General features: G+C 35.2%; 1 pseudogene; it reads left to right on the top strand.

Moving 5' to 3' along the window:
* Positions 1-921: 921 nt before the first annotated feature.
* LOC139901319 (plasma membrane ATPase-like) lies at positions 922-9,185 on the top strand (annotated as a pseudogene).
* The last annotated feature ends 5,597 nt before the right edge of the window (positions 9,186-14,782 follow it).

The following is a 14,782-nucleotide window of genomic DNA, read 5'->3' as shown; positions in this document are numbered from 1 at the left end:
CGGGTATGGCCCTAATTCACACGAATCCTAAAGGTAGCTACCGGGTTTAACACCCCCACCCAGAATGTTCACAAGACGAAAGAGCTAGTGGGCGTGGTGTTTAGTACTTCGAAGTTTATATGATTATTATACAGACGAGATGTTCTGTTTTGGGGATATTATTTATGCGCACTATATGTTAAGGTCGGTTACCAAGCCAAGCAATAAATGCAAAGTGAATGTTATGTATCGAGAGAATGATTTTATACACAGGTTATGTGTATGATATTTTGTACACGAGATATGTGTATGGTTACTAAGATTTATGAAAATGATTTCGTACACGAGATATATGTACTGTATTTGAATCTTGTGGTCTATCAAAATGATGAATTTTATTGTTTACGATAAACTTATGAACTCACCAACCTTTTGGTTGACACTTGAAAGCATGTTTATTCTCAGGTATGAAAGAAATCTTCCGCTGTGCATTTGCTTATTTAGAGATATTACTTGGAGTCATTCATGGCATATTTCAAAAGACGTTGCATTTGAGTCGTTGAGTTCATCAAGATTATTATTAAGTCAATTATAGTTGGTTATATTATGAAATGGTATGCATGCCTTCAACTTTCGATGTAATGAAAGTTTGTCTTTTAAAAACGAATGCAGTGTTTGTAAAATGTATCATATAAAGGTCAAATACCTCGCGATGTAATCATATGTTATTGTATTCGTCCTTATGGATTCGGACGGGTCGTCTCATGAGGGTGGATTGAGGTGATCCGAAAACAAAACAAAAAAAATAAAATATATATATATATATATATATATATATATATATATATATATATATATATATATATATATATATATATATATATATATATCACGGTTGCAATGGTTTTGGGTTTTTCCGGCGAATGATGGTGGTTTACGAAGATGGCGGTGGTTGTTGCAGTTGGTGGTGGTCAGTTGGGGGTCGTGGAAAGGTGACCGTAGTTGTGGTGTTCAAGGTTAGTAATCGGCTGTCCACAGCCGTCGTAGGTGGTAGGTTTGGTGATTAAAAGGTGATGGGTTTATAAAAGTGGTGAGGGTGTTATTGATGATGGTTGTCCGGCGATGGTGGTCCGTCGTTGGTGGTCCGGCATGAGGTTTCAATCGACGGAGAAGGTGGCTTGCGGTTTATCATAGAGTATAGGTATATATGTATGACATATATATATATATATATATATATATATATATATATATATATATATATATATATATATATATATATATATATATATATATATATATATATAAATTATAAAGCCTAATAGTAAACTAATAAATAACTCATGGATAAATAAACGTGCACAAGGCTCAACACTGTAACCATCAATATTGTATTCTTATGCCGACAGTTCATCACGGACTGGAATATCGTACTCCGTTGTAAATTAGTGGCGGATAAAAGTCCTCGAAAAAATCTCATATTTTTAAGTTAACTATATTTATTTATTTTGGTCATTATGGTATAAAATTCGAGCATTAATTATTAAATAAAAATGATATTATTCACTCCCAACCCTAAGTAAAATATAAAAAGTTTTAAAATTAATCAAATAGTCCCTAATTGTATTTTTAACAAACCTATAGTTCATATAACTCATTTTCGGATCACCGTTTATTTTAAAATCATATAAGTTTGAACTTAACTTGCTTAAAATCTATCGAAACATCAAACAAGTATTACATTCATTTAATATTTATTTTTAATATACTTTATTTATATAAATATATGTTTTAAATAATAATTATTATAATATCCTTATTTTATTTTACATAATTAACTTACAATATATAATACCTCAAATTATATTTCTACTTATTATATATATATATATATATATATATATATATATATATATATATATATATATATATATATATATATATATATATATATATATATATATATATATATTTACAATTAATTGTTATTGAATCGTCGAGAGCAGTCGAAGGTCAATTGATTATATGAACATCGTTTCAAAATTTTTTAGACTCAACATTACATACTTTGCTTATCGTATCGAAATCATATGAAGATTAAGTTTAAATTTAGTCGAAAATTTCCGGATCGTCACAACATGTCCTCCACGTGTTTGCTATAATGCTTAATTATGTGTTTGCTATAATGCTTAATTATACCATTTCGTTAGGTCCTTAGAACTTCATTTAGTCTCGGTAAATTCAAATTTATAGTTTTTCCTTATCCTGAATTTGTTTATCCATTTTATATATTCATTTTGAAAAAACTTTCAATAATGGAATATGTTGTCCTATGCCATGCTTTAAAGAACCTTATTACCTTATAGTGGAAATTTTTCGTAGGATTTCCGAGTATTATGAGAAAGTTAAGGTGAATCGAGTATGTAAAGAGTCCGTCTTTAACAACCGTGTGGCGAATCGATGATATAACTATAATCATGATCGATAGAAGGCCTTTTTCATCTAGAGGAGAAACTCCTCTTAGCCACCATTGCTTTGTAAAGAGTCAATCTTTAACAACCTTGTGGCATGCAATTAAGTATGTAATAACTGCAGTTAAAGTTAACTTTGTTGTATAGTTTTTGTGGCATATGCTGATATGCATTGTCTAACGCCACCACACTTTAATATGTAAAGCTAAGAAAATTATGTTATCTAAGAAAATTATGTTGTATAGTTTTTTGGGAATGCAGTAGTAGAGAATGAAACTTGGAAACCACTTACAAAATTTGATTGTTGCATTAGAACTTGTCTTCATTCTTAGCGTTTACGATCATTAAATTTACAATAAATTTGGTTTCAATACAAATAGTGCCAATAATGATGTTTCGTCATTGTAACTATATAATACAAGTAATCGATGTTTTCCAAAACTATTTTATAGATCTACCGTGCAACGCACGGACTCTTAAATCTAGTATCTATATATTTATAAAAAAACACACTTTGGATGACATCATAAATAAGTGTTTCCCAAGTATTAAAAGAATCAAAAATATAAAGAAAAATTCACAAGCATCCTTGTTGATTTCATAGTACAATTTTATTTTTTTAATAAAAAAATATCACTATATACATTAAAAGAAAGTCTCGATTAGCTAATAAATGTTTTCAAAACCCCATTAATTACCATTAGATTAGAAAATTACATTATAATACCCTTTGATCTAACGGCATTATAATACCCTTTGATCTAACGGTCCTTAATCATCCCCTAAAAAAATTAACTAATAAATCAATTTTACATACACTACGTTACTAAAATACCATTCTAATAAAAAACACCTTAGCTTCTTCGTTCAATTGGGAGATATGTATTCTTCAAATACCCTTCAATATATTCACCAACTTATTGTCTAATAGCCTTCAATATATTCTTTTCTAGGGTTACAAACTGCATCGATGCCTCCAATCGTAAACGGATTTGAAATATCAATCGTATTTGACAAGCACCCAATTAAAACTCGCAACTTCTATGATATGTTTTATTAATTTTGTTTATGTTTACTTTACTTTGATTTGAATTCATAATTTTTTTTATTATTATTTATGTGGATTCGATGTGCTACAGTTATATCCATGTCTTGAAGAAATATGTATAATAGGCAAATGCGTTCTTGTTACGTTCTTAATAAGCTTTTTTTTACAATTTTACTTCTTATATCAAGGAAGTCATTGTTGTGAAGGACCTGAAGTAACTTGAGGCATCATGCGAGTGAAAGAGGAGTGCAATACTTCTGAAGTTCTCTTGATGCATTGCGGTAACAATTAATTGATGATTTTTCATGTTCAAACATGCTTAAATTCTAAAGTCGTTAATGCAATTTTTTTTATAGTTTTAATGATTTGGTAGCCGCAATCCTATGTGGATATGTAAAGCTTTATTTAGCTTAAAGATTAAGGTTTGGGCAAATTTTAATATATTGGATTCAGGAGAGCAACTGGACAGAAGCCTCACAAGATCATCTTTTATAGGTTGGTGTTACTTAAACTTCGTATTCTTCTTTCGCTCTATTCATAATTACATATAATTATCTAATAATATATACCGTTTGTTTGTTTATAGGGATGGCAGTTAATCCAAACATATGTAATGTTCAAGAAAACTACAACAGGTGTAAAACTTTAACAGGAGCAACCTTTGTGCAGCCATTGGCGGTTTACACACAGCTTCTGCCATATACGTTTCAGGTAACAGTATTGGTTACAAGTTGTATTTATTATGTTTTACTTAATCGTGTGTTATTTATAGTGTGTGCTATTGAAGTACCAGATTGAATAATTACATTTTTTTAAGTCAACTATATTAAAACCAAACTTTCTAGAACTGGAAGAGGAAATTTCAAGTAACACAAGATATTACAATTTTGTTAACTAATCCTGCAGCTATAAAATTCATTTTTTTCAAGGCCTCAGTCAAGATCCTGCAACTTTTCAGAGATATTACAAGTAAATTATCCTTACAGTTTTGTTTTTTGATATTGCAGGACTCAGTTAGGTTGACCAGTTAACACCTTTTGTCCATTATCGTCTAAATTTTTAAGAATTAATTAATGAATCATATAAGATTCATCTAAACTGTATTGTTGAAATATAGTAGTAGTAATTTAGGAGAGATTACCCATTCTCATTTGGCGTGTTGACTGTTTTCTAAAGAGTTACTCATTTGACTCTTTGTTGATTCAAAGTCAACCCAAGTTTTTACCCAGTTCGATATCAACCATTAAAATTGTCACATATATGAATTATCCACCTCATTTCATATGTTCTTATTATATGTGTCAATATGGGTGGGTTTTGTTTTTATATTTTTAAACATTTGAAATGTTATATTATTTATTTGTGTTATCATTGAAAGTAATTTATTACAATATGTAGGGTTTTGGGTTTAGATTTAGGGTTTAGGGTTTATATTTTAGGCCATAGGGTTTAGGGTTAGGGTTTAGAGTTTTTAGGGTTTATATTAGGGTTCAGGGTTTAGATCTAGGGTGTAGGGTTTAGAGTTTAGGTTTCAATTTTGTGTTTGATTGTGGGATGAAGGATTTTGTCGCTCATCCTCAAATCAGGCACACAATAATAACATGAACCAATGCTTATAAAATAAGTGTTAAGGTAGGATATTTGGTATTGGTTTTTATTTTTATGAGTTTTAGAAATAGAAGTTTTAATGATTTTATTTAATAGGTGATTTGTCCTACACCTTGGTGTCAATGTGGAAATGATCACTGGTGATCAGTTAGCTTATCGGAAAGGAAACGGGCCGCAGACTTAGAGTGGGAACGAACATGTATCCATCTTCTTCACTTCTTGGTCAAAACAAAGATTCGGCTATCTCGAGAAGGTTGATGATTTTGCTGTAGTTTTCCCTGGTAAACGACTTATATTCAGTCTTGTTATGTTATGATGGCAAAATGGGCGGGATGGCTAACGGGTCAAAACAAGTATCTTTTTAGTGTGAGTCAAAACAGATCAGACAACTTATTACTCCTTTAATGTGTTAACTATGAGTATACCGATAGTAATTTTATGTATTTGAAAACATTTATGGATAAATTTTTGATATATTAGATGTTTTAGTCCAATTCATTTGACCCGTTAGGAGATTGGAGTTACTTGAATTGACATATTTGTCAGTTATGTGTCATTACGACATATATATTAAATAATGCATCTAAATATTCTTCTACATATACATATTCATCCACTGATTTACGCTTAGCTACATCTGAAGCTTATAGCTTGTATGTAATGCAGAACATAAATACGCGATTGTGAAGAAACTACAGTAGCGAAAGCATATTTGTGGAATGAAAGGAGATGGTGTAAACGTTAACGGGCTGGTATTGGTATAGTTGTTGCTGATACCACTGATGCAGACCTGGACTTAGTGTAATTGTTGTTGGAAACTAAACTTGATTTTGGGCTATGTGTTTTAGATTTGGGCTTGCAAGTATACAAATATTTTGGATCAAGATTATAGCCCATTATGTAGAAGCTTCTTGTAATATGTAGTATTGAAAGTGTGTAGAATGTGTGTAGAATAATCTTGTAAAATATCTAGGTCTAGAAATACTAGGAAATATCTAGATAGTAGTAGATGATGGAGTGATCTAGACTACTCCATTGAGTAGTATAAATAGAGGGCTTCACCCCTCATTTGTAATCAAACAAAGCAATTCAATAAGCAAATCAAGTAATAAACAAAGCCTTCAAGATCAATCAAACTTCTAAATCATCAATCCTCTCTTCCACAAATAATATACATAACCTCCTATTTTCAACAAATTGGTATCAAGAGCTTGGTTCGACAAGATGATGGCCAACAATGTCATCACATTTCCTCGCCTCACAAAGGATAATTATGATCGATGGAGCATCCAAATGAAGACCTTCCTAGGTGGACAAGACTTATGGGAGATTGTGGAGGAAGGCTATGAGGAACCTGCAGAAAAAGGTCCTCTCGGCAAGGAGAAAAAATTAATGAAGACGAACGATCAAAAGGCTCTTTCCATCATCCAACAAAGTGTAGATGATGGAGCTTTTGAGAAAATTGCAAGTGCAACCACCGCCAAGAAAGCATGGGAGATCTTGGAGAATTCTCACAAGGGAGTTGAAAAGGTGAAAAAGGTTCGACTACAAACACTACGAGGTGAGTTCGAATCCTTAAATAAGAAAGACTCAGAATCAATTTCCGATTATTTTACAAGAGTCTTGGTGATTGTCAATCAACTAAAGAGGAATGGTGAAACTCTAAGTGATGTAAGAGTCATTGAGAAGATTCTTAGATCATTAGATTCAAAATTCGACTATATAGTCGTAGCCATCGAAGAATCTAAAGATCTAGAATCAATGACTATCGATGAACTCATGGGTTCACTACAAGCCCATGAAGAGAGGTTCAATAAGAATAACAAGGAGCCATTGGAGCAAGCTTTACAAGCAAAACTGTCTTTCAAGGAAGAGAGCAGTGAAAAGACTCATCAAACGAGTCAACGAGGTCGTGGTCAAGTACGTGGCCGAGGACGAGGACAAGGATATATCAAACGTGGAGGTTATAGTTCTTACAGAAATGAAGAAAGAAGTCAAAATTTTCACCCGACAAGAGGTCGCGGGAGAGGCTACACAAGTAGAAGGCCAAGGTATGACAATTCTCAAACTAAATGCTATAATTGTCATAAATTTGGCCACTATGCTTCGGAATGCGAGAAGTCAAACAATTACGTGCAAGAAAGAGCAAATTTTGCACAAGAAGATACTGAAGCCGTGGAAAACACTTTGTTACTAGCATGCAAAGGTGAAGATAACGGAGAATCAAATTTGTGGTATCTCGACACGGGTGCAAGCAACCATATGTGCGGTGACAAAAAAATGTTTGAGGAGTTCAAGAAAGCAATGGTTCGGGAGTTCGAGATAACCGACATTGGACTTATGGCTTACTATCTTGGGATCGAGGTAAAACAAAAGAAAGAAGGAATATTCATATCCCAAGAAGGTTATGCGAGTGAGGTGCTCAAGAAGTTTAAGATGAATGAATGCAAGACAATGAACACACCGGTGAATTGCAATCTCAAATTGACAAAAGATGATGAAGGATACTTGGTGGACCCAACACAATACAAGAGTTTGGTTGGAAGTCTGAGATACCTAACCTGCACGAGGCCAGATATTCTCTACGGAGTTGGACTAGTAAGTCGATACATGGAAGCACCTACAATAAATCACTTGAAGGCAGCCAAGAGGATACTTCGCTACATCAAAGGTACGATTGACTATGGCCTGTTTTATTCGCCTTCTAATCACTTCAAGCTAGTTGGATACAGTGATAGTGATTGGGCTGGAGACAAAGATGATCGTAAGAGTACGAGTGGTTTCGTGTTCTATATGGGAGATACGGCGTTCACATGGAGCTCGAAGAAGCAACCCATTGTGACTCTGTCAACGTGTGAAGCCGAGTTTGTTGCAGCAACATCGTGAACCTGTCATGCAATATGGCTCAGGAAGTTACTAAATGAGCTTAAGTTTTTTCAAAAGGAACCTACAGAGATATATGTGGATAACAAGTCTGCGATTGCTCTAGCAAAGAATTCAGTCTTCCATGATCGAAGCAAACACATCGATACAAAATACCATTACATAAGGGAGTGTGTTACAAATAAAGAGGTGCAGATAAAGTACGCGAAGTCACTTGACCAAGTTGCTGATATTTTCACAAAGCCCCTAAAACACGAGACATTTCAGAGATTACGGAATATGCTCGGAGTGACGAAATCAAGTTTAAGGGGGGCTGTTGGAAACTAAACTTGATTTTGGGCTATGTGTTTTAGATTTGGGCTTGCAAGTATACAAATATTTTGGATCAAGATTATAGCCCATTATGTAGAAGCTTCTTGTAATATGTAGTATTGAAAGTGTGTAGAATGTGTGTAGAATAATCTTGTAAAATATCTAGGTCTAGAAATACTAGGAAATATCTAGATAGTAGTAGATGATGGAGTGATCTAGACTACTCCATTGAGTAGTATAAATAGAGGGCTTCACCCCTCATTTGTAATCAAACAAAGCAATTCAATAAGCAAATCAAGTAATAAACAAAGCCTTCAAGATCAATCAAACTTCTAAATCATCAATCCTCTCTTCCACAAATAATATACATAACCTCCTATTTTCAACAATTGTAAGCGTTGTTTTGACCAGTCGAGCTATCTTTTAAAGGATGAAAAACTACACCATTTATACTGTCTCGATCACCATTCGTATCGTGCTTGGTTTCATGCTAATTGCTGTTATTTAGAAATTCGATTTCTTGCCTATTATGGTTTTGATCATTGCAATCTTAACGATGGAACCATTATGACCATCTCTAAGGATAAGGTTAAGCCTTCGCCTATTCTCGATTCATGGAAGCTAAAAGAGATTTTTGCCACTAGGGTTGTATCAATGGCGGTGTTTTTCAGGAACGGTTAGTTGTGAAATCGTTCATAGACGAAGAATATGAACTTATGTCAGCTCTTTGTCTCCAAGTTAGTATCATCAATCAGGCACTCATTTTCGTTACACGATCAGGGAGCTGGTCTTTCATTGAACCTCCTGGACTTTTACTCACGGTTTTTTTTATAGCTCAGCTGGTGAGTACATTCTTATTTACACATAATGGCATAGTTGGATGATAGGTTAAAATGGATAACTTTGTTATGGGATATTTTTCATTAGATATACCATTTGGGCATCTTTTGACCCGTTTGACCCTTTACCGTACTAGCTAACGTTTTTGGATTCGTATTTTAACCACTGACTACTAAGATAAATTATGACCCAAGCCAACCCACTCACAAGTGAATGGGCTGAAGTTTGCAATTCTAATCTTGAAAATTTAGCGATATATTCAATACTTTTATACGTGTTAATGAAACTCATAATGTCTACGTAAAAGATCCCCTGTTTTAACAAGAGAGAAAAAAAATGAGGTAGACAAAGAGTTGGGAGGTCAAATGACCCGCCCATTTGGACCCCTGCAATATAAATTACTCAATAACTATTACGAACGGTCCTAGATTTCATATTTCAAAATTGTACAGGTTGAGGGTGCTTCACACACTAAAAGAGCATGTTGAATTCGTGGTGAAGCTCAAGGGCCTCGATATTGAAACCATCCAACAACACTACATAGTTTGGGTTGTCGAAGGCACATTTTTTGGAGAAGAATATAAACATTAGGATATCATGATTTTAAAAACGTCTGTTTTCCATGGAAGATCACTATAAACGAGTTGTGGAAATAAGCCACCAGATGACATTGGCGATGCCTGATTCACAATAGGCAAAAACATACCAGATACGAGATTACCAGTACTTTCGAATTCAAGTATGTTACTTTATTTTGACAAAGGTTTTTTTATTTATATATTTTAACAAATCTTTCTCCGAGCATATTCCGTAATCTCTGAAAAGTCTCGTGTTTTAGAGGCTTTGCGAAAATATCAGCAACTTGGTCGAATGACTTCGTGTACTTTATCTGCACCTCTTTATTTGCAACACACTCCCTGATGAAATGGTATTTTGTATCAATGTGTTTGCTTCTATCATGGAAGACTGGATTCTTTGCTAGAGCAACTGCAGACTTGTTATCCACATATATCTCTGTAGCTTCCTTTTGGAAAAACTTAAGTTCATTTAGTAACTTCCTCAACCATACTGCATGACAGGTGCATGATGTTGCTGCTACAAACTCGGCTTCACACATTGACAGAGTCATAATGGGTTGCTTCTTCGAGCTTCATGTGAACGCCGTGTCTCCCATATAGAACACGAAACCACTCGTACTCTTATGATCATCTTTGTCTCCAGCCCAATCACTATCACCGTATCCAATTAGCTTGAAGTAATCAGAAGGCGAATAAAACAGGCCATAGTCAATCGCACCTTTGATGTAGCGAAGTATCCTCTTGGCCGCCTTCAAGTGATTTATTGTAGGTGTTTCCATGTATCGACTTACTAGTCCAACTCCGTAAAGAATATCTGGCCTCGTGCAGGTTAGGTACCCCAGACTTCCAACTAAACTCTTATATTGTGTTGGGTCCACCAAGTATCCTTCATCATCTTTTGACAATTTGAGATTGCAATGCACTGGTGTGTTCATTGACTTGCAGTCATTCATCTTAAACTTTTTGAGCACCTCATTCGCATAACCTTCTTGGGATATGAATATTCCTTCTTTTTTTTGTTTTACCTCGATCCCAAGATAGTAAGCCATAAGTCCAATGTCGGTCATCTCGAACTCCAGAACCATTGCTTTCTTGAACTCCTCAAACATTTTGGGATTACTGCCAGTGAATATCAAGTCATCCACATATAGGCACACAATCATAACATCTCCTTCCTTGCTTACTTTGGTATAGAGAGCATGCTCATGTGGGCATTTTGTAAAGTCATTTTGCTGGAAATACTTGTCTATCCTGCTATTCCATGCTCGAGGCGCTTGCTTCAACCCATATAAGGCCTTTTTCAATTTCAGCACCTTATTCTCTTGGCCTTTCACGATGTATCCCAAAGGTTGTTCTATATAGACTTCTTCTTCTAAGTGGCCATTAAGGAACGCAGATTTGACATCCATTTGATAAATCTTCCAATTATGCTGAGCCGCAAGTGAGATTATTAATCTTATAGTTTCTAGACGAGCGACGGGAGCAAATACTTCTTCATAGTCTATGCCGGCTCGTTGACTATATCCCTTCGCCACCAACCTTGCCTTATATCTTTCAACTTCACCTTTGGAATTCTTCTTGGCCTTGTACACCCATTTTACACCAATAGCCTTATGTCCCTTTGGTAGAGTAGCAAGATCCCACGTATCATTCCTCTGGATTGCTTGAATCTCCTCATCCATGGCATGTTTCCACTTTTGACTTTTTGTTGCGTCTTCATAGCTTATTGGCTCACAATAGGCAAGAAGGCAGAACAATGATAGATCCTCCATAGGCTGTGTTACCTCGTACAACTCCTCAATGCTCCTTGTGTGATGTTGTAGCCTACTTGATTCTCCTCCTGATGTTGGTGTCACTTCATTAGGTGTACTGGTTGGAGTACGTAGAGAGTGCGGAGATGTTGTACTAGAAGGTTCTTGAACTTCTAGATATTCTTCATTCCTTGCAGTACTTTCAAATGGATAAGGGAGAAAGTCGTAGTTCTCCTCTTCGGGAACATTCCAATCCCATGTTGCTTCTTCATCGAACACCACGTCTCGACTTGAGATTAATTTACCATTCTTGGGATTGTATAGCTTGTAACCCTTCGAACTTGAGTCATAGCCCACGAATATGAGTTTCTCGCTTTTATCATCGAGCTTCGTCCTCTTCTGATCTGGCACATGAGCATATGCCACACTTCCGAACACTTGAAGGTTGTGAGATGCCAGGCTTCCTTCCACTCCAAGCTTCAATGGGCGTTTTGTTCTTGACACTTCTAGTGGGCGAACGATTTGCTAGATAGATCGCACAGTCTACTGCCTCAGCCCAAAACTCCTTAGGCATCCTTTTGCTTTTTAACATACTCCGAGCCATATCAAGAATGGTCCTATTCTTTCTTTCGACAACACCATTTTGCTGAGGTGAATACGGAAGAGTTAGAGGACGTCGTAACCCATTGTTGTCGCAAAATTCCTTGAATTCCTTGGATGTGAACTCTCCTCCACGATCGGATCTCATCGCCTTTATGGTGAGACCACTTTGATTTTTCACAAACGCTTTAAACTTCTTGAACATTCCAAAAACTTCCGACTTCCCTTTTAGAAAATAGACCCATGTCTTTCGACTAAAATTATCAATGAATAGAAGAAAATATCTATTTTTACCAAAAGACGGTGAGCTTATGGGTCCACACACATCCGTGTGAATAAGTTCTAGAGGTTTCTTCGCTCTACTAGAAGCTTCTGTTGGAAAACTGTTTCGGAAGTGCTTTCCTAGAAGGCATCCCTCACATATTTGATCCGGATGATTAATTGGAGGTAAACCCTTCACCATTCCTTTACTTGATAATAATTTTAAGCCTCCAAAATTTAAGTGCCCGTATCTCATGTGCCAAAGCCAAGATTTAACTTTGAAACATGCTTTTAAACATCTTGGAATGTCATGTTGAATATTTAGCATGAACATCCTATTCATTGACATTGGCACCTTAGCAATCAAACCTCCTTTTTGGTCTCTTAAAGAAAGGGTACGATTTATCATGTGAATATCATAGTCTTTCTCTAAGAGTTGTCCAATACTCAGTATATTCGTCTTCATATTGGGCACATAATACACGTTAGAGATAAATTGATGCCTTCCATTTTTCAAGCGGATGAGAATCTTACCTTTGCCTTTAACCGGGACTTTAGAGAAATCTCCGAAGGTGATATTTCCACTAATTATCTCGTCTAACTCCACAAACATGTTTTTGTCACCGCACATATGGTTGCTTGCACCCGTGTCGAGATGCCACAAATTTGATTCTCCGTTATCTTCACCTTTGCATGCTAGTAACAAAGTGTTTTTCACGGCTTCGGTATCTTCTTGCACTAAATTTGCTCTTTCTTGCACGTAATTGTTTGACTTCCCGCATTCCGAAGCATAGTGGCCAAATTTATGACAATTATAGCATTTTGTTTGAGAATTGTCATACCTTGGCCTTCTACTTGTGTCGCCTCTTCCGCGACCTCTTGTCGGGTGAAAATTTTGACTTCTTTCTTCATTTCTGTAAGAACTATAACCTCCACGTTTGATATATCCTTGTCTTCGTCCTCGGCCACGTACTTGGCCACGACCTCGTTGACTCGTTTGATGAGTCTTTTCACTGCTCTCTTCCTTGAAAGAGAGTTTCGCTTGTAAAGCTTGCTCCAAAGGCTCTTTACTTTTCTTATTAAACCTCTCTTCATGAGCTTGTAGTGAACCCATGAGTTCATCGATAGTCATTGATTCTAGATCTTTAGATTCTTCAATGGCTACGACTATATAGTCGAATTTTGAATCTAATGATCTAAGAATCTTCTCAATGACTCTTACATCACTTAGAGTTTCACCATTCCTCTTTAATTGATTGACAACCGCCAAGACTCTTGTAAAATAATCAGAAATTGATTCTGAGTCTTTCTTATTTAAAGATTCGAACTCACCTCGTAGTGTTTGTAGTCGAACCTTTTTCACCTTATCAACTCCCTTATAAGAATTCTCCAGGATCTCCCATGCTTTCTTGGCGGTGGTTGCACTTGCAATTTTCTCAAAAGCTCCATCATCTACACTTTGTTGGATGATAGAAAGAGCTTTTTGATCGTTCGTCTTCATTAATTTTTTTTTCCTTGCTGAGAGGACCTTTTTCTGCATGTTCCTCATAGCCTTCCTCCACAATCTCCCATAAGTCTTGTCCACCTAGGAAGGTCTTCATTTGGATGCTCCATCGATCATAATTATCCTTTGTGAGGCGAGGAAACGTGATGACATTATTGGCCATCATCTTGTTGAACCAAGCTCTGATACCAATTTGTTGGAAATAGGAGGTTATGTGTATATTATTTGTGGAGGAGAGGATTGATGATTTAGATGTTTGATTGATCTTGAAAGCTTTTCTTTTATTGCTTATTGAATTGCTTTGCTTTGTTGCTTGATTACAAATGAGAGGTGAATTCATCTATTTATACTACACCATGGACTAGTCTAGAATACTTCATCATCTAATATCTAGATATTTTCTAAGTATTCTCATGATAATTCTAGACTTAGATATTTTACAAGATTATTCTACACACATTCTACACACTTTCACTACTACATATTACAAGAAGTTTCTACATAATGGGTTATAATCTTGATCCAAAATATTTGTATATTTGCAAGCTCAAATCCAGATAGCCCACAATCAAGTTTAGTTTGCAACAATTATTACATACAGGAAATTACAAAAAAAAAAACATGTGCCTGCAGACATCTCGACACTACAAAACTAAAAAGTCATTTTCATTATGATTTTAACTTTCATTTGATTATGAGATAGATTCAATGGTGGGTTTTTCTTTATGCTTTACACCTGTTTGTAATAATTCCTTTCAGATTTTTATGCAAACCCGCTTGAAGCTTCAAGATTTTTGTGTTTTGGCTTAAAGTATGGTAATCTTGCGATACTTTGCTTATATTTTGATTATAATTTGTTGTAACGTTTAGCTTATGTTTGAATCTTAAAAAAATGATTTGAATATTTATTGATCTTGACTATATCTTAGCGTTTTTATTTGTTTGAA

The sequence above is a fragment of the Rutidosis leptorrhynchoides genome, chromosome 1 (assembly GCF_046630445.1).
Source record: "Rutidosis leptorrhynchoides isolate AG116_Rl617_1_P2 chromosome 1, CSIRO_AGI_Rlap_v1, whole genome shotgun sequence".
Lineage (NCBI taxonomy): Eukaryota > Viridiplantae > Streptophyta > Magnoliopsida > Asterales > Asteraceae > Rutidosis > Rutidosis leptorrhynchoides.
Note: the sequence above shows the minus strand (reverse complement) of the source record. Positions and strands in the feature narration are given on the sequence as shown.